Here is a 21,669-nt window from a genome sequence, read left to right as displayed (position 1 = left end):
AAACTTCTTAAGTGGAATTCAGTACAAATAGAATAATGATGGATAACCAGCACTCCTTGAAACATTTACTATCTGAAATACAGTTAATGATGTACTTGGAAAAAGATTTTTTGAAAAGTACAACTTATCTTCCATCTCTAGATCTGTAAATTCACTCTCTTTCATATGAGATCAATATATCCTGCTATCAAAAGTTTACAATTGTCCAAGACTCACTTCACAATAGCCAGGTTACCTGAATATTCACCTAAGTTACATTGCTAGATAAATTATAGGACAGTGAAATACGAAATTCAGATAAGACAAAAACAATATTTCAAAGTATAGATATCACAAATGCTGCACTGAACATACTTCTATTGACTTATTAATGGCACTTCATTAAAAATAACTTTAGTTATCTTGTATTCTTTACTTGATACATCTCCAATCTGAATGTTGGGAATTAATAACATCAATGGATATTTATGTGAAAATTTTTCTGTTGATACAGTACAGTCTCTACCATATACCTAATTAAAACACTCCACAGTCTAGATTCCAAATTGTTATTTATTTTTCAAGTTGCTTTCTCAGATTCATCTGTTATAGGAGGAAGATATTAGATTTTCTCAATGTTGTAAGACTACAAATATGCTATAAGGAACTTAGAATTCAGTTATGTGAAAGTCAGACTCTCCTCAAAAAGTATAGATGAAGTGGGGCCAGCACTGTGCCATAGCAGGTAAAGCCACTGCCTGCAGTGCCGACATCCCATATGGACGGAGGTTCGAGTCCTAGCTGCTCCACTTTCGATCCAGCTCTCTACTATAGCCTGGGAAAACAATAGAAGATGACTCAAGTCCTTGGGGCCCTGCACCTGTGTGAGTGACCCAGAAGAAGCTCCTGGCTCCTGGCTTCGGATGGGCACAGCTCCGGCCATTGTGGCCAATTGGGGAGTGAACCAGCGGATGGAAGACTTCTATACCTCTCTCTCTCAATCTCTCTCTTTCTGCCTCTGCCTCTCTATAACTCTGCCTTTCAAATAAATAAATAAATAAGTCTTTAAAATTATGTAAAAAGTATAGATGTTTGGAGCTATGAGATTATCATGTTATTCTACATTGCCAATGATATTATCAAAAGTCGGTCTGGAAATTGGTACTAAAAATAAATCGCTACTTAGAAACTAATGGGTAAACCCAGAAGAAGTTTGTTTCAGAGAAAAATATTAAAAAGCCTAGTATGCAAAATATATTTGAACCCACAATCCCTGGCTTAGGAGGCCAGTGCCTTATCCATTAGGTCACTTGAAAAATATATTTGAAAAAAAAGTTGACAGAGCTAAAACTTTGAATCCTCTTATATACTTAAAATGCATGTCTAACATTGTACTCACCACTGTAGTTCTGTACTAGTTCATTCATTCACTCACTCATTCATTAACATTTATGAGGCACCTGTTGTAATGCATATCCTGGATTAGTTGGAAAATGATGGATGAAAAAAGCCTGACTGTTATAGTGTTTAATATCAGGATTATAAGATAAGTTATTGAATAAGTAATTACAATAAATCAGTAAGTGATGCAGAAACTATTTCCTGAACTGTGTATGTAGATAACTCTTTTAAACCTCTCAATTCCTTTGATTAATTTTATTTATAGCATTTCTTTCTGCAAATAACTCTCTCCCTTCAACTGCCTATTCACTTTGAAATGGCTTTGTTAATGTAGGAAAGAAACACTCACCAAAAAATAATAGAAAGATATTTTTAAGTTCTCTCTACAAGATCTGAAAGAAAGTTTGTTCAGAGACAGATTTTCCCATTTTCTCATCTTTCCTTATATATTGAAAGTTACGCCTGATGGTGAAAAAGCAACCTCAACATCCCCGACCCACCTTAGAAGTCATGAACTGTATACAGGTTTCTTCCTGACACTAGGGTCCTGACCACCATTTCCTTAGAATATTTATTTCAGAAAACCCACCATCCTGAATTCTTACTCGGCTCCTTTGAAATCTTGGTAAAGAGTTTCTTGCTTGTTTCACAATGCAGGAATATATTTCTCAATAACTGGGGACCATTGTTTTGAAATCTCATCAAAGTACAAAGTGCCTCCATTTCCCAGTTGCTTTGGGCAGGTAGGAGTCTGAATTCTGGAACACCGTGTACCAAAATGCAAAGCTCTCTACTGCCATGGAGATAAAACAAAGTTTGCTTTTCCTCTGAGTTAAGACCAATTAGCAAACCCATATGGCAAACACTGTCTATGATCTCCTGCTATGGTGCGGATGTTGTTCGTACCTCCTAGTTTTCATGCACTGGAAGCCTGCTCCCCAGATGGAATGCAGCAGGGCCTTTAAGAGACAAGGCCTAGTGGGAGACCTTTAGGACAATTGAGGCCTACCCTAAAAAAAGGATTAAGGTTATTCTCATGGGATCTCAGATAGTTCTTGTGAGAAGATTGTTAACAAAAGTCCGACCTGGTGCTACCCAGCCTCTGTATAGCTTCCTGAATCAGTAACTTGATCTGATTAGTGTGCTGGTATTCACATCATATAGCATGGGACCCTTGCCAGAGTTGGCAATATGTTTTTTGTGTTTTTGTCCTGAAATTTTGTGAGCCAAATGAATTTATCTTCTTTATAGAGTTATCCGTTATACACACATGCACACACACACATATATGTACACACATATATATATATATGTACACACACATATATATCAACTGTTAAAATTGCTCTGATTCTTTGCTTCACAGAAATTGAACACAGACTGAGTTCTTGCCTCTCAGTAGCCCTATTATAACAGCACTGTTTAAGTACCCTTTGACTGTTGGATTTAGTATGGCTACTTTTGCTTTGATAGTGGATTCAGAATCACCATAAAACATGATGTATGAATATACAAATATACTACCAGTAAAAAGGGAAACATAGTACATTTCTCACATGTCAGAAATCAAAAACAATATTTTTTTTCTGCTGTACCTGGATATGAAAGTGTTTTCAGTGGTTTAGGTTTACACCTTCCAGTTGCAACTCTGGTAGAAAGATGACTTGTTCAGTAACTGTGTCATCCCGGACTTCGACACAATTGCATTGTTTCTGTGCTTGGATAGAGCATGAGCTAATTCTCTCTACCACATGATATTATCCCCATATACTCAATATTTTCAACTCAATAAGAAGAGATTTCCCTAAGTCCCTTCCTCTTGCAGGTTAGAAGCTGATACTTGAGAGTGAACACATCTGCCAGGCATTTACCTCTGAATGGAACAAGGGAATTATTCACTGATTTGCAGACTGCAAATCTCTAATCTGGGGAAAGGAGCGGGAAAAATATTGCAGAGCTTCCGATATCACCACAATTGGAAAAGTGGTATTGAAGCCTAATTCTCAGACAAAGAAAATCCTCAGGGAAATAAACTTGAAGTTTCTCTGTTTTCTGTGGACAAAAGCTCTCAACCAGCTTACACTTCTATTAATGCTTTAGCAATGCGACCTTCAGTTATTTAAAGAGTGACATTGAAGTTTAACCCCAATTATTTAGTCTTCTGCAGGAAAATGGAGTGTCAAAATCACATTTGCATTTAGTTATTTAACTGTACCTTCTTTAAATAGATGGAAGTGCATCAAAATCAAATCGATCACTTAGGAAATCTCATAGTGCAGGATCTAGCAATAAGACGTGTTTGAAACAGCCTATGTGGGAAAAGGAAGGGAACACTGAAGATGAGATGTAGTAAGATGAGTGGAAAAATCTGATGTGCATATCTGATAGTTACGCAGCTCAGTGACTGCTTTTTAAAGTCCACCACATGAATATAAGAACAGAGTAAAGACAGATTTTCTGGCTTCTGGCATGGAGGATTTGTAAAAAGGATCATCTACTGATTTGGAGATGGTTTTAAACATATTCATATTAAGGAACCTGTAAAATATTTCAGTAGAGATATCTATTATATAAGTAAAAAGGAGGCCGGCGCCGCGGCTCACTAGGCTATTCCTCCGCCTGCGGTGCTGGCACCCCAGGTTCTAGTCCCAGTTGGAGCGCCAGATTCTGTCCCGGTTGCTCCTCTTCCAGTCCAGCTCTCTGCTGTGGCCCAAGTGCTTGGGCCCTGCACCTGCATGGGAGACCAGGAGGAAACACCTGGCTCCTGGCTTTGGATTGGCACAGCGCACCAGCCATAGCGGCCATTTGGGGGGTAAACCAATGGAAGGAAGACCTTTCTCTCTGTCTGTCTCTCTCTCTCTCTCTCTCTCTCACTGTCTGACTCTGACTTTCAAAAGAAAAATTAAAAAAAAAAAAGTCCCCCTTCGCCATCTTTCTTCTTCCCGGGGAGCCGCCGCCATGGAGGTCGAACTGTGCAGTTTCAGCGGGTATAAGATCTATCCCGGACACGGGAGGCGCTATGCCAGGACCGACGGGAAGGTTTTCCAATTTCTTAACGCAAAATGCGAGTCTGCGTTTCTTTCCAAGAGAAATCCTCGGCAGATAAACTGGACTGTCCTCTACAGAAGAAAACATAAAAAGGGGCAGTCGGAAGAAATTCAAAAGAAAAGAACTCGTCGTGCAGTCAAATTCCAGAGAGCCATCACTGGTGCATCTCTTGCTGATATAATGGCCAAGAGAAATCAGAAACCTGAAGTTAGAAAGGCTCAACGATAACAAGCTATCAGGGCTGCCAAGGAAGCCAAAAAGGCTAAGCAGGCTTCTAAAAAGACAGCAATGGCTGCTCCTAAGGCTCCTACAAAGGCAGCACCTAAGCAAAAGATTGTAAAACCTGTGAAGGTTTCTGCTCCCCGAGTTGGTGGAAAACGCTAAGTTGGCGCATCAGATTTTTAAATAAAAATTGGAGTATGAAAAAAAAAAATAAGTGAAAAGGAGACAGAGCATGAAGACCAGGTTTATCCAAAGATATGCTTGAGAAGGGTTCACTCCTGGGTGAATGCAAGGCAGAGTTGCCAGAGAACACAGAGCAGACACCTTATGGAAAAGTGACTTAATATAGTACAAAGCAGCAGGAAGGGGTTTGGGGGTTCTGAGCTATAGATGGGTTGAGATAGTGGGAGAGTTTTGGCTTGATCTATAGGTCCTTTGAGATAACAGCGTGAGCTGGGATAGGTTTGGGGTAAGGGTGGGCTGTGAGACTGAGCTGCCAAGATAGTGGGGTGAGTTTGGGAGGAGTGGGGAGAGCTCAAGCTGATAGCTGGGCTCTTTCAATAGTGGTGTGTCCAACAGTTCTGACACGACAAGGCTGGTGTACGAAAGGTTGGGGGCTATGTTAACAGGGTAGGGAAATGGGGGCCTGCTTGCTTTTAAGTAGGTGAGAGCTCAACGTGGGTCTAAGGCTTTTGTCCTTGCTCCGTTATATTGCTCATATGGACACATGAGTATCTATTTAAGAAATGCAGTTGGAAATGTAAGTAATAGTATTGTTGAAATATAATAATAGTATTGTCAAAGTCTGAAAATCAGTAAAATTGCCCTAAATTAGTTTAAAATAGGAAAAAAATAGGGTCAAGTTCATACTTACATTTAAAAGCAGAAGAAAGGAACATGTATACAAGATCCTGAAGAAATGCCAGAGATGCAAGAAAAAAATAAACAAACCATGATGGAAGCCAAGGATAGTTCTTCACAAAAAACAAAGTGGTCAGATATGTCCATATTTCCAGTTAATCAAGAAGGATAAAAATGATATGAATTGATTAGTTTTATATGAAGGGTTTTCTTTAGGCATTATTTATTTTAATATATTGAATGTTAAATAAGATATTTAAAAAACTGAAAAGTTAATACCATGGTTTTTAGTAAACTCTTTCTGAAATTATATTTCTGAATATTAGAAGGTAAAGTTGGTAGATGTGATGAAAATAAAATCAGATACATTTATAATAGGATCTGACACTGGAGAAAACTTTAAAAATGGAAGTGAAGGACTACTTAGAGAAAAGAAATTAGGGGATGATTGACAGGACAACTTGGGACAAAGTTAACATCCTTTAGATCAGAATATACGTAGAAAAGTTCTTGTAGAGTATTTTACATTCAGCTGACATAAAAATGGAGAAATATAGGAGTAAATGAACACAAAGAAATTTTAGGCATCATGATGCATGACAGGAATTTTAGATATTGTGAAGTGTGACTTCAAATTTCTTTGAGAATGGTGAGAAAGCATCAATGACAGAAAAGAGAAATGATAGAAGGCTTGGTTGTGTGGGAAACATAGATGTGTTTGAAATAGTGCATGGAGAGGAAGGGAGAGAACCCTGCTTAGGGAATGTAGCAAGGGTAATGGCCATAATTACTCTACCATGGTTTATGATTCTTGGAGAAGAATCCACACATGTTTATCTCCAATTTATGAAATGTAAATAACTAGGACATTGCCAAAACACCACACCATGTATGACAATAATAAAATGTGTAGATAATAAAATGTGTACTATAAGCCAAAGATTTTCAGAAAAAAATATGAAGTGAAAGGAAGTGCTAGATTGTGTCCTTCAATTCAGTTGTGAACTCAATAAAGTTAAATGTGCAAGATGGAGGAAAATGAGAGAAAACCAATGTATCTAGTATAATAGCTTTTATAAGATGACATTTGCTCAAAGTTGCTACAAGACCATGGTAACTATGACTGTATGATGGAAACTTTGTATATGTTAAAAACTAAGATTGTGAGAAATGATATACTCAATCTCCTCAGTTTTGTCCTAGGATCCCTGTGGTGATAGTTTTTGGAGGAAAAGTGTAAACAACCACACCTTTTCCAGGGAATCTTATGATTCCTTTTATGCCTCTTTGACTCCAGTTAAATTCAATAATTTAAGATCCACTGAAATACAAAATAATGAGGTTAATTGGATATTAAAATGAAAATGTTTACATATTCTTGAAGATACTATTAATAATGAATTGTAGCTATTCCCAAGCCCCCGAAAATTCCTGAAGAGGAGGTCATGACATGTAACCACATTTTCCCATGCACTTTCAATAAAATACAAATAATTTCAGATATTTCACCATCAGAAATACGTAACAACTATGGAAGCCAGATGTGGCTTTTGAAGAAAAGATTCATTTATTTATTTATTTGAAAGGCTGAGTTGCAGAGAGAGAGGGAGATACAGAAAGCGATCTTACATCAAATGGTTTTATTCCCAAAATGGTCACCACAGCTGGTACTGAACCAAGTTGAAGCCAGGAACTAGGAGCTTCATCCAGGTCTCCCACAAGGGTGCATGGGCCCAAGGATTTGGGTCATCTTCCACTGCTTTCCTAGGCACATGAGCAGGGAACTGGATTAGAAGTGGAGCAGCTGAGACACGAACATTCATCCATACATGACAAAGGCATGTCAGTAGCAGCTTAATGCATTAAAACACAATGCTGACCCCAGATGTGATTTTTGATTACTAGAATTGACTAATGTGCAACAGCCAATTAAAGTCTGTTGGAGCCCTACTGTGGTGTACCTGATGAAGCCACTGCCTGTGGTGCCGACATCAAATATGGGTGATAGGTCGTGTTCCAGTTACCCTTCTTCCCGATTCAGCTCTCTGCTATGGCCTGCAAAAGCAGTGGAAGATGACTCAAGTGCTTGGGTCCCTGCACCCTTCTGGGAGACCCAGAAGAAGCTCCTGGCTCCTGGCTTTGGATCAGGCCAGCTCCGGCCATTGCGGCCATTGGTGCACTGAACCAGTGGATGGAGGACCTTTCTCTTTGGCCTCTCTCTGTCTGTAACTCTACTTCTCAAATAAGTAAGTAAAATCTTTAAAAAAATGTAGTTGTATTCACAGATGTATTAAAAAAGTATTAACATAGAAAGTAAAATCCGATCTGAATAGGATAGGTCAAATGTTCCTGTTACAGATAACCAAAGGAATGTATATATGCTATATGTGTGTATATATTTAATACAAGGGATGCATTAAAATGTATTGCTCAGTTATAAGACAGGTGTATATTATATGAGCATGCTTCAAAATATTTAAAAAAAATGGTTGTAGAAAATGGAATAAAAAGATGTTTATTTGGGGACAAAGATTTTTATGGAAATCTAGGCACAGATTTTTTGGATGTGTTTCCACAAACTTTTGGAAAATTCCTTTTATGGAATACAATCTTTATACTTTTTTTGTTTAATCTTTAACAAATGAAAATTTTTGATGTGGGCTTTGTGTTTTTCCTAATTTACAGGTTAAGTTGAGTGTTATATTGTATTGAGCAAGGACGCTGGGAGTGATATTGCTGCTTTATTTTAATCCTCCAGGTCTTTCCACGCAGATAAACTTTCTACTTCTAATGGGGGATATTTTCAAAATCTGAGAACATAAAATTCAAGTCTTCTAGAACATGCATTATCCCTGGAACAAATTAAATTTAAATTCATATAACACAAAATAAGAATTTTATTCACAGGTATTTATTAAATATAATTCAGTTTTATCTGTAAGACTCAGTATAGTAAAATAATTCAACTTTATTTTTATCTAAAAAGATAAATGTATTATATTTCATGAAATAAAATAAATGTTTTTATCCAGAACCTAAAGTGAATCTCATAATAACTCTGGTAACAAAGAGATGAAAAGATTAAAAACTTTACTTGCATGTCTCAAAATTTTTGCATAAATATAATGGACATTACATTTATGAAAAATTCTGGTGACACATATGAGAATGTAATTATTCAGTATTTGCAGAATACTGCATATAATTTTATTAGAGTTGGTATACAATATATTACTCCTGTCCATTGTGGAAACTTGCATCTACAAATGCCAACAAAGAATTATATTATGGGGTTCAAATTATTCTTGTCCCTGATTATGATTATTTGTTTACAACTGATAGTTTTTTGTTTGCCATATGGACTTAACACAGAAATTTTCCTAATGAAGCAAAATATTTATTCACTCTAAAATCAGTAAGCTCCTTTAATTTGTTTTAGACTACTTATAAGAAAGTAGTTAAGGGTTTCAAACTGTTAGATTTTTGCTACTTGGTTTCATCAAATTCAGTATGAAGAGTCCTATCGAATTCTTTACAGTGAGCCTCATTATTTCCAAGGTCATCGTGCTTATCTCGAAGGCACACTGCCTGATAACAGATATGTGGAAGTGAAAACAAGACCGAGTGCTTTCCATGGTGCTTTAAAAACAAGACATTGATCCCAAATGTATAACATTTTCTATGTATAAAAGGGAACACATTGAATCGATGCGTTCTCTAGTGGGTACTAAAGTTGGCTCATCACACTAATTAAATGCTACTTGATGACATTCATTTATGATCATGGTCATGAGCCCTGTGCTAGCAGAATTTTCTGAAGCTCCTTAATGAGTGTCTTTGTCATTATATCTCAGGTAGGTTTATCATTATCTTGTATTCTGTAGGTTTGATGAAATATTTTATTGAAAAAAGATCTTCCATAATACATATGATGAAAGGTAAGATATTTTAATCTGCCATTTAGTATCACATTTTTTTCTTTAGCTAAATAACATTTTAAATTTACAAGAAGTAGCATTTATTTTTTAAAATCTTTGTCTTTTTTGGTTTTTCCCTTAGTCTTGCTATTCAAACTTTATGTGTCTATTACTGATGACTTTTTAGTGATGATCAATTAATGTCTACATTGTCATAGTGTTACAGATAATATAATATGCAGCAGAGTCACCTGGAGGGCTTAAAACATGCACATTGTTTTCTTGATGGTGTGGCTAAAAAGAGTTTGAGGACCTTTTTTAATCCCAGAGATTCACAAACTTCCATGCGATCATATGACTGGTATCCTATCTGTCTTTTTGGCTGAACTATTTTATTTCACAAAGTTTGTTTATGCCTACTACGTTCTATATGCTTGGGGATTTCAGAAAAACCTCTGCGTACAGAGAGCACAAATTCTTCTATAATGAAACATGAAACAAGAAATATAAGAAAATCACATAAAATATTGAAATAAATGAGATCGGCTTAACAAAATTTATAGCAACAAAAATCAATTGGAATTTTCAAAAAAATTACTGACACAGCCATACACCATATGTATATATGAATGTTACACTAACAAATCTATGTTCACACTCATGTTCATCTGAATGTGCATTTTACATCTATATCTGCTCTATATCACTGATATTATATTGATATCTACGTACATCTAACCAGTCCCTGATTCTTGCTTTCAAAGGCAATCAGTTCTCATACTTTCATTTGTTCCTTTGGTACTGTGTTAGTTTTTGACCTGATATCATTAACATAAAACTTTGGGGGTAAAGTCATCAACTTACGGGATTCTGGGTGACATTTATTATCCCAATTAATGCGGAAACCTTTTCAGATACCTACCTCTATTTTCCAAAATGATGCTCTTGATTTCTCAGTTTTAAAATCAACTGTCTCCTTACTAATGTGGAAGTTGTTAATAAAATTCATAAATTTTCATTCTGCTCACAGTTTATATACACTTGTAAATGTATATACTTTGCACACATTGTTTTTCGGATTACATTTCATCTTTTCTATTGGTGATCCAGTTTTCATGCAATTTCTTAATTAAGTACATTAGAAGTAAATGTTTGGTCTCTTCCTTGACTTAAAAAAAAAACTCTCTTTATTATATATTCACACTAAATTTCAGATTTTTTTCAGAGTTGAATGCCTAGTTGAAATATGTTAAATATACTATCCCATTGTGGCCTAGCATTTTGCTTTTTAATATTGCTAGTGAGCATGTTAGCAATTGCCTGTTGGAAGACAATTCTAATTCTCCATGGATATTTGAGGCATGTCTTGCAGGTTGACGCACTCACAATGTTTGTTCTGGGCTATCTGTTCAAGAGATTTTTGGAACAAATTTTAAGTGTCCTGTTCCCAAAGCAACTCACTTGTGTGCCAAACATATGTACAATTTTGTTTACTTTCTGGGAATTGCAAGAGAATGCTGAGAGCTACTGCTATTGCTGTGAGTAGAAAGCTCTTTTGTCTCCAACTGGGGATCCCATGTCTTATACTGGCATCCATACAATGACAGCAGACTGGCTCACTAACAGTAAAGCAGGATGATTTCAGACCCTTCATGGTTCTCAAGTATGTCTTAGATACTCTTCACATGAGCTTACCCTACCATGCTGTCAGCCAACATCAGACATGCTTTTCATAGGTCTGGTGGAGTTAAAAGCATCTTTTCCCAAGGAGCAACCTATCATTTCCGAGATAATTGTCCATGATCATAGATTTGTTTTATCAGTTAGAGGACCTACTAGTCTTCATCTCCAAGTGAATTATTCCCTGTTCTTTAGAAATACAATTTATGGGTTTTTTTTAATTTTTTATTTATTTATTTATTTTTTTTTGCCAGAGTGTCTTGGCTTTCCATGCCTGAAATACTCTCATGGGCTTTTCAGCCAGATTGGAATGCCTTTAGGGCTGATTCTGAAGCCAGAGTGCTGTTTAGGACATCCGCCATTCTATGAGTCTGCTGAGTATCTCACTTCCCATGTTGGATCACTCTCCCCTTTATTTATTCTATCGGTTAGTATTAGCAGGTACTAGACTTGTTTATGTGCTTCCTTTGACTCTTAGTCCTTTCATTATGATCAATTGTGAACTGAAATTGATCACTTGGACTAGTGAGATGGCATTGGTACATGCCACCTTGATGGGATTAAATTGGAGTCCCCTGGTATGTTTCTAAGTCTACCGTTTGGGGCAAGTCAGCTTGAGCATGTTCCAAATTGTACATCTCTTCCCTCTCTTATTCCTACTCTTATGTTTAACAGGGATCACATTTCAGTTAATTTTCAACACTTAAGAATAACTGTGTATTAAAAAAAAAAAAAAAACCCTAAATGAAAGATCTCTGTGAGTGAATCCCAGTGGAAAGAACAGGTCTTCAAAGAAGGAGGTACCTTTCTCTGAAGGGAGGAGAGAACCTCCACTTTGACTATGACCTTGTCTGAACAAGGTAAGAGTCGGAGAACTCAAGGGGCTTCCATAGCCTTGGAAACTCATGAATGGTGCATAGGGAGATTACTGATGCCATAAACAGGAGTGTCAATTGGTAAAGTCAACAACAGGAGTCACTGTGCACTTACTCCTCATGTAGGATCTCTGTCCTTAATGTGCTGTACATTGAGACTTAATGCTATAACGAGTACTCAAACAGTATATTTCACTTTGTGTTTCTATGGGGGTGCAAACTGTTGAAATCTTTACTTAATGTATACTAAACTGATCTTCTGTAAAAAAAAAAAGAAATTATCAATTCCCAACTTGACTCTCACTGGGATTAAACATGACAATAGGTCTGATCTGATTTCATCCTCATTTAAAAAATCATCTATTATTTTTCACTTTATGTTTGTGTGGGAGCAAACTGTTGAAATCTTTACTTAATGTATGCTAAATTGATCTTCTGTATATAAAGAGAATCGAAAATGAATCCTCATGTGAATGGAAGGGGAGAGGGAGTGGGAAAGGGGAGGGATGCGGGTGGGAGGGACGTTATGGGGGGGAAGCCATTGTAATCCATAAGCTGTACTTTGGAAATTTATATTCATTAAATAAAAGTTAAAAAAAAAGAAATCCAATTTATGAAAAATTCTTTCTGGCATATGTAATGATTAGCCATGAAATAAGGCTGTACTTATGCTTTTTCTGCAAATTACATTCTAGCACAGATATTTAAATCTTCTGTAAGTTTTTCCAGCCATGTGTTTACCATAATCTGCTTCTATTTCTGAAAATATCAAAGAATGCTGGAGGTGAGCTACTTTTGTTGCACACCTTTTACCCCATATAATGGAAATTGCTTACAAAAGACAATTCTAATTTTATTCCAATATCAGTAAAGAACATGTGGTATTTGTATCCTTTAATCAAATATTTTTAAGCATTCCAGAGGAGTTTTGCATTGGATGGAAATATATGATTTTTAAATTTTTCTATACCAAAATTTATTTATCTATTTTAAGTATTAATTCAATTCAAAAGTGTGAATTATAGTCTTAAGAATTGGAAACTAAAATGCAGTATATTTGATTTTACAAATAGTTGATGATCCCACATTTGTTCAAATAGTTACATTGGTGATAATAATAGTTTATACATGTACTACTGTTGTTTGAGACAACATTCTCAGTGCCTTCCCAATACACAACTCCTAATTTTTATAACAATCTGACAAAGTAAATATTTTCTTTTCCTTCAAATTGACATCATTTATAGAAAAATATTCAAATAAATATTTCTAAAAATACTCTAGCTTTAATTGAATATATTTTAAGACTTGTACAATTTATCACAAGCACATGGACTTAAACACCATGCAAATCTAGGAGGACATATGAAATTTTAGATCATATATTCAACTTATAAGTTCATTGATTGTTTTGTGATTCAAAAAATCATAAAATTTCTAAAACTTAATAACAAGAATATTATACTATTATGATATCAATATGTAGAATAATTTCCCTTAATGTGAAAAAGGAAAAAATATTTAAATATGATTAACAAGTGTTATCCTACAGATACCCTTTGACTCTCCAACTACCCATGTGGATACTTTATGTTTAAATAATGATTCCACTTTACAAACTGGAAAGTCATTTGCTAAACACTAGGGTCATCTTTTAAGATAAGCTACCTTTTGAGTTGAAGTCCCCTGGAAGTCTTTTCAAAAATAACTGATGTTCGATTCCATGTTGAAGGTTTAATAGGACCTATAAGATATTGTGAGTAAGCACATCTTCTAAAAGCAAATAAAGCACCATAACTCGAAAGTGCTGTTAGAATTAACTCCACAGTAGGAATAGTGAAATAAATTTTATGAAGTGCTAGAATACAACTCAAAGTAGAGGACCTGGAGAGCATTTTTGCTAAGGTGCTTGAATTATTGCAGAAGTGCAGAATGCAATAAAAAAAGATGGAAAAAGAAGCAATGCCCAAATAGTAAAGAATGTCTAGACCACAGAAAGTTGATTTTATAGTTTATTTGCAAAATATAAAGTGGCTAAATATGATGAACAAGTCTATGTCTTTTAGAGATGAACACTGCAAAGATCATCATGGTGATTACATAACGGACGTGCAATGATCAGACAGAGTGAAGCAGCTCCAACATATACCCGTCAGCAGCTATATTATAGAAAGGAGACCGAAGTAGGTCTCTTACATGTGTCCCATTTATTTTGAAATCATGGGATAGAGTGTGGTTTCTTTTAATTTTTTTATTTATTTTTTTGACAGGCAGAGTGGACAGGGAGAGAGAGAGACAGAGAGAAAGGTCTTCCTTTATGCCGGTGGTTCACCCTCCATTGGCCACTGCGGCCAGCGCACAGTGCTGATCCGATGGCAGGAGCCAGGTACTTCTCCTGGTCTCCCATGGGGTGCAGGGCCCAAGCACTTGGGACATCCTCCACTGCACTCCCTGGCCACAGCAGAGAGCTGGCCTGGAAGAGGGGCAACCGCGACAGAATCCGGCGCCCCGACCGGGACTAGAACCCGGTGTGCCGGCGCCGCAAGGCGGAGGATTAGCCTAGTGAGCCACGGCGCCGGCCGAGTGTGGTTTCTTAAAATGTGGTCTGCAGACTGTTAAGTATTCTTCTGGAGCTATGTGTAGTCAAATTTAATTCAAAAATACCTCTGTCCTTATTACTCTCATATTAACAGTCAAGTTTTACAGAAACTACATTACATATGCTGATATAGATTTATTTATTTATTTGAATATCAGAATTATAAAGAGAGAGGGAGAGACAGAAAGAGACAGAATTTTCATCCACTGGTTCACTCCCCAGATGGCTGCAACAGTTGAGGCTGAGCCAGACCAAAGCTATGAGCCAGGCAATTCATCCAAGTCTCCCACAGGTGCTTGGGCCATCTTCCACTGCTTTTCCCAGGCCATTGGCTGGGAGTTGGATCAAAAGTGGAGCAGCTGGGACACAAACTGGCATCCACATAGAATGCTGGCATCACAGGTGGCAGCTTTACTGGCTGCCCCACAATACCAACCCTTAAGTATCCACCTTTAAACTTGTAAAATATTAAAAACTTCAAAGTGATTGGCAACAGCTGCAATAGAAGAAGGTGATTGTTGCATTGATAGATAAATAGAAATAATTCTGAGTAAATAAAGAGAGAGAATGATAGGTTTTTTTTTTATTTTCTACACTTACTCATCATACACCTGAAAAGAGAAAATTCTACCCTTTAGAATAGACTTACTATGTTTATTCTTCCCATAAAGTAAAGCACATAGCTATCATATAAAATCAGAAAATACTCAATTACTGGTCATTGTGATGGTTTAGACTTGAGGCATGACTCAAATCAGGGCCTTGAAACCTCAGAGTTTTTCTGTAGCTATTGGAGAGATTTGTGCTCCAGAATATGTGACAAACATAAATCTAAGCAAACTGTCAAGAACTTTTCTATAACACAAAGATCCTTTTCTGAAAATGAAGCCAACACATGGGGAGATCCAGTGAAGCGCTCAGGGAGTAGAATCATTGTGGCATAATTTGAACTCCTCAGTTCCCACCAAATTCACCAAATCTACAAATTAATAGATACAGTACCTATTTTTGGCTTAACATAATATGAATTTGATTTAAATTTCTAACGAATGAAATAACTGACAATTTATTTCAAACTTTTAAAATTTATTTTGAAAACATAGCATGCTGAAACATTACATATATTAAATTCAATTAATTATTCTGACTACAATAATAAATGCCAATCAAATATACTATTTTAATGATTGGCAGCTTTTTGTTGTTTAATGATAAAACTAACATTTATAATATATATGTTTTTAATATTTTCCACTTTTTAAATTGTTAGCATTTTAAGAATTTATTTAAACATTTACCAATTTTAATATCTTTCCATTTCACTCCATTTGTAGATATTATATGCACACATACATATGTTTTTGTACTTGAAAACAAAAATATTATTTTCACATAATGTGGGGTTCAAGACAATGAACATTAACTGAAGAAAGAGTGTCTGTTGTCATATAGGCAGTATAATTCAGTGATGATAAGTGTCTATATGCCAAATAATATGACATCTATACAACTTCATACACCCTACCAGTGTGCATATGTTATAATGAATATACATAATATATATGATAATATGTATATATATAAACCTTCAAATATGAGAGACAATATGTGATGTTTGTCTTTCTGTGTCTGGCTTATTTCATTTAGCTTAGTAGTAGTCTCCAATTCTATCCAGTTTGTTGTAGTCAGGATTTTATTCATTGCTTTGACGATGTAACTTTCCAGCATGCATATGTATCACATTTTATCTATGCAGTTGATAGACATCTACATTTAGTTTTTATTTATGCTATTTTGAAAAATCACTGCAATAAAGTGAGAATGCAGATATCTCTTTTATATGCTGATTTCATTTCCTTCTAATGTATTCCCAGAAGAGGAATAACTGGATCATATGGTAAATCTATTGTTAGTTTTTTGAGGAATTTCCATTCTGTTTTCCTTAATGATTGTACTAATCTGCATTCCTACCAATAGTATATTAAGGTACCCTTTTCTCCACAACCTCAGTATTATTTATCATTATTTTGTTTGTTTTCTTTCATTGTTTCTTTCCTATTGTCAAGCTTCTGGAGCTCTTTATATATTCTAGATATTAATACTTAGTTAGATGCACAGTTTGAAAGTATTTCCCTGTTTTTGTTCTTGTCTCCTCACCTGGTTAATTGTGTCCTTTGTGGTGCAGAAGCTTCTTAGCTTGATATAATCCTATTTGTCTATTTTTGTTTTATTAACTGTGCTTTTGAAAACTTTTGTGGGGAGCAACCGGACTAGACTGAGTTACTGGAATTAAGACTTATTCTATGCATCTGCTCTCCCACAATATGGCACTGGGAGAGAAGTAAACAGCTTCCGCACAGCTGCCTCCAGTTCAACTAATAAACTGTAGGACTTGCTATTGATTGGAGGAGAGCAGCATACTCGGCGTGTGGGCAGCCGAGTTAGGATTGGCGGAGGAGGACTATAAAGGAGGAGAGAGACGGCATGCACCAGGAACATCTAAGGGGAACATCTAAGGGAACACCTGTGCAGCCCCCGAGAAGAGCCGGCCGGCGGTGTGCCGCTCCCCTGCGGAAGTGGGGAATGTGGCCAGGGGGAACTGCCCTTCCACGGAGGTGGAAGGGATAGTAGCCAACCCGGGAAGAACCAGCAGCAAACCCGGGGAGGGCCGAGCAGACGAAAGAACAGCGCAGGGTCTTGTGTCGTTCCTCCACGAAGAGGGGGAACGACATAATGGTGCCGTGACTCGGATAGGAAACCTAGCTCGGATAGAAAACCTAGGACGGATAGGAAACTTAGGAGGGAAGAAGTGACTCGGATAGGAAACCTAGGACGGATATGAAACTTAGGAGGGAAGAAACGGGAAGAACTGGGAAAATATCGGAGAGAGAGACTAGCAAACAGCCTAGGGAAAATACCGGAGAGAGAGACTAGCAAACAGCCTAGGGAAAAGCCGGACAAAAAGGGTGCCGGAAGAAGCTATTGAAAGCCTAGGCATAGACTCGGATACGGACTACAGGGGGAAGCTGGGAGAAATCTCTAAGGTCGAAAGCGAAAGTGAACGCTAGAACAAACAGACTCGGACGCGGACTGTGGGGAGAGGCCAGGAGAAATGAGGGAGGAATATTGTTGGAAGAAAACTTAGGGAAACATACCGGGTAGAGAAAAGTGTTAGGGAAATTGAAGCCGCGGGGGGCAGGCCGAGGCGGATACGAAAGCTACTTTCGGATTCTCAAGTTAGCCCGGGAATAGGGGGCGAAAAGTTGAAACCAGAAGCTGAAACGTAAGCCAGATTGGGATCCGTCTGATTAGCCCGGGGAGCAAAGGACGGGAAGCCAAACCGTGGGGCGGAGACGTAAGCTGGGTTGAATTCGCCAGGCTAGCCCAGGGAACTTAGATTGAATGCTAGTGGCGGACACGTAAGCTACGCTGTGTGACTCGCGGAAGCCGCCGCGTGCAGAGAGAGCACGGGGCGTGAATAGATAGGGAACGGGGCTGGCGTAGGCCGTGGTGCAGACGCGAAGGGCGTGGAAAGCGGAGCCGCGCAGATGAGAGAGGCACTGGCTGAAGCGGCGCAGAGCCGGGAAGCTGCAGGGATAAGAGAAATAGAAGTTTAGAAGCAAAGTGAGAGAAATAGGAATGCTGGAAGATAGAAGTAAAATGGGAGAAATAGGAATGCCCGGAGATAGAGAAATAGAGAAATAGAAAGGCCTCCCTACAACACTGCAATGTGAGAGCTTGGATTCGGTCTGCCTGATTAAGTGAGGCGATGAGCACGATGAGCACCTGCGGCGGCTAGCAGCTTATGCGCCGCAGGTCACCGAAGACAGGCACGAATTAACATCAGTAAGGCCTCCCCACAAAAAGGCAATGAGAAGGCTTGGATTCGGTTTGCCTGATAGGGCTTGTAAGCCCCTGCAGGCTCGACCAGAGCATGCGCTGCAGGGCACCGAACACAGGCACGCATCAGCGCCTAAAAACCTCCTCACAACATGGCGAAGAGAGGACCCGGATTCGGTTTGCCTGATTGATAGGACTTGTAAGAGCCTGTGGCAACTCTAGCAAGTAGAGCAGAGTGTGTGCCGCGGGACACCGAAGACAGGCGCATATCAACGCCAAAAAATAAAAAGAAAGGGGGATCTGTGGGGAGCAACCGGACTAGACTGAGTTACTGGAATTAAGACTTATTCTATGCATCTGCTCTCCCACAATATGGCGCTGGGAGAGAAGTAAACAGCTTCCGCACAGCTGCCTCCAGTTCAACTAATAAACTGTAGGACTTGCTATTGATTGGAGGAGAGCAGCATACTCGGCGTGTGGGCAGCCGAGTTAGGATTGGCGGAGGAGGACTATAAAGGAGGAGAGAGACGGCATGCACCAGGAACATCTAAGGGGAACATCTAAGGGAACACCTGTGCAGCCCCCGAGAAGAGCCGGCCGGCGGTGTGCCGCTCCCCTGCGGAAGTGGGGAATGTGGCCAGGGGGAACTGCCCTTCCACGGAGGTGGAAGGGATAGTAGCCAACCCGGGAAGAACCAGCAGCAAACCCGGGGAGGGCCGAGCAGACGAAAGAACAGCGCAGGGTCTTGTGTTGTTCCTCCACGAAGAGGGGGAACGACAACTTTCCCAAAAAAAAGTCATTGTGGAGGTCAATAACTTGCAGAGTATCATCTATATTTTCCTATAGTAGTTTGATAGCTTCGGGTCTTAAGTCTATTTTAGATCCAATTGGAGCTGAATTTGGTTTGGGGCATAACGCCAGGGTGTGGTTGCAGACCTCTGTATGTGGAAATTCAGTTTTCTGCACACCATTTCCTGAAGAGACTGCCTTTTCTCCAGGGAACGATTTTAGCACCGTTGTCAATGGCCAGTTGGTTATAGATACACAGATAATTCTCCTTTTTTAAAAAATGAAAAAAACTGATGCACATTCAATGGCTATTAGTTGTGCAGCCAAATTAAAACTCAGAGATTTTCTCCTTTAGGAGCCTTAGTTTTATTCATCTACTGAAATGTATTCAATTTCATATATTAAATCATAGAGAATAAATTCCAATAAATAGAGTATAAAACTTAAGGAATGCACCAAATACCTACTGCTTATGCAGCATTTTGGGTATTTTGCTGTCAAGGTCATATAGGCAACTCATTTTTCAAGTTCTGAGCTTGTTTTCAGCAGGGAAAAAATAATCACAGTTAGTATCATGCGACTTCTGTTTAAGACTTAAAGGAGAGTTATAAATCTCAGCCTGAAGTTTCCTAGAAGAAACCTAAGTAGTAATTTTCTAAGCAAGAAAGTTCAAATGATCCCTTAAGAAATATTAAGTATTTGCTATATAAAGATACAAACACAATTTTTGCCTCTGATCTATTTTTTAAACAATAAATAGAAACAGGACAGTACTGGAGATATTTTCATCTCAGTTTACAGAGGAGGAAAATGATGGCTTAACCTTTTTTTTTTCCCTTCAGCCCAGAAAGAACATGACAACAGTCTCAAAATACGCTTTCCTGTGGGGAGGGATAATTTGAATGTGTTCCAAAAGATTCACAGAAATTGTTTTGCTAGGAAGTCACACACTTAAAGTTCCACATCAGAAAGCTTCGGCAAAATTGCCAAAAATGTCCTGTCTGTATCCATTCTACTCTAAGCCAGATGTTTTCACATTTCCTAACAAAATTAAAATTTTTAGAAACACTAATGCTGTAAAATTATCCTTACTCCATTTGTATTTCAATGGGCACGGCAAGTCTTGAAAGATGATCTGGCAGGCTGCTAACTGCAACTCAGACTCTTTTTATGGTCTTGTAAATATCCAGGGAGCACAAGTAATATGATAACAATCCTGTTGAAGTTATTGATTTACTTTATGCAACAAATGTGTTCATTTTTATTAAGAAGAGAATTTCTACACCTTAGAAATAAAGTCAGAGTAATATCCTTCTAATACATCAGCATTTTATTGTTTGAGAGAAAATATAAGACGTAGGCTAACATCAGACAATTCACTCATTTTGAAGAACTTGTATCTTCTCTAATAGCATTAATCAAAAGGAGTGAGAATGGATTTCTAAGTCCAGAAAAAATTTTGCTTTGGTCTCAGCATTCAAATAGTTAGCCAGTCTCCAATCATACCCAGCTGAGGTACTGATATATTTCCTATGGAGTTGTACAAAAGCAATTAAGTCCTTTTAACTGTAGGTTAATGAGTGTCATTTGGGACGCAATAGTCAATATTCAAAGCTTCATAGAGTGATATAGAATCCTCTACTCATGTTAGAAACTTATTTCCAACTCTTTATTACTCATTATTATTGATTAAGCTTCTGCTGTAACTCTCCAGGAAAATTTTATTTAAATACTGAAATAAAAATAGCTTCCTCTGTGTGGAAGAGGTGAGCAGGAATGAGTGAGGATTGTGTGATACAGATCTCATTTTATACTATTATCTTATTTTACACATTATTTTACATAAGTGTATCCAGACGTGGATCAACTCTTGATTTTTCTTATTAATTTATCTATTTAATATGTAGTTGAGAAACTACTATTAGTAAATGTGTTTCTAGTTCCTATAGGTGTACCTTTAAACAAAAATGAAAGATTTTCCCATTAAGTTAACAGTTATTTTCAGTCACACTTATTTTAGAGGTTGTGAATTCAATTAAGAATCAATAACTCACCATGGCTCAATAGGTTAATCCTCCGCCTTGTGGCGCCGGCACACCGGGTTCTAGTCCTGATCGGGGTGCTGGATTCTGTCCCGGTTGCCCCTCTTCCAGGCCAGCTCTGTGCTGTGGCCAGGGAGTGCAGTGGAGGATGGCCCAAGTGCTTGGGACCTGCACCTGCATGGGAGACCAGGAGAAGCACCTGGCTCCTGGCTTCGGATCAGCACGATGCGTTGGCCACAGCGCACCAGCCGCGGCGTCAACTGGAGGGTGAACCAACGGCAAAAGGAAGACCTTTCTCTCTGTCTCTCTCTCTCTCTCACTGTCCACTCTGCCTGTCAAAAAAAAAAAAAAAGAAGAAGAAGAATCAATAGCTAGAACATTCATCAGTATATCTAGATGTTCATTATGGGTTTATC

General features: G+C 37.9%; 1 long non-coding RNA gene and 1 pseudogene across 6 annotated transcripts in view; one reads left to right on the top strand and one right to left on the bottom strand.

Annotated features, from left to right (window-relative positions):
- Positions 1–21,669, bottom strand: part of LOC149122318 (uncharacterized) — an 81,082-nt gene that overhangs the window by 8,813 nt on the left and 50,600 nt on the right. For 4 of the 5 annotated variants that reach the window (XR_016220655.1, XR_016220654.1, XR_016220653.1 and 1 more), the window contains one exon: positions 21,266–21,585. The exons of the other annotated variant lie outside the window; for it this stretch is intronic. This is a non-coding gene — a long non-coding RNA (uncharacterized LOC149122318). The remainder of the gene's footprint in view (positions 1–21,265; positions 21,586–21,669) is intronic. 5 annotated transcript variants of the gene reach the window in all.
- LOC149122319 (large ribosomal subunit protein eL24 pseudogene) lies at positions 4,304–4,861 on the top strand (annotated as a pseudogene). The gene has a single exon (XR_016220652.1). The product of XR_016220652.1 is annotated as a large ribosomal subunit protein eL24 pseudogene (transcript).

This window comes from Oryctolagus cuniculus, chromosome 14 (genome assembly GCF_051225735.1).
Source record: "Oryctolagus cuniculus isolate XC-2025 breed Fujian yellow rabbit chromosome 14, ASM5122573v1, whole genome shotgun sequence".
Lineage (NCBI taxonomy): Eukaryota > Metazoa > Chordata > Mammalia > Lagomorpha > Leporidae > Oryctolagus > Oryctolagus cuniculus.
The sequence above is the reverse complement of the archived record's forward strand: the minus strand, read 5'-3'. Positions and strand labels throughout refer to the sequence as shown.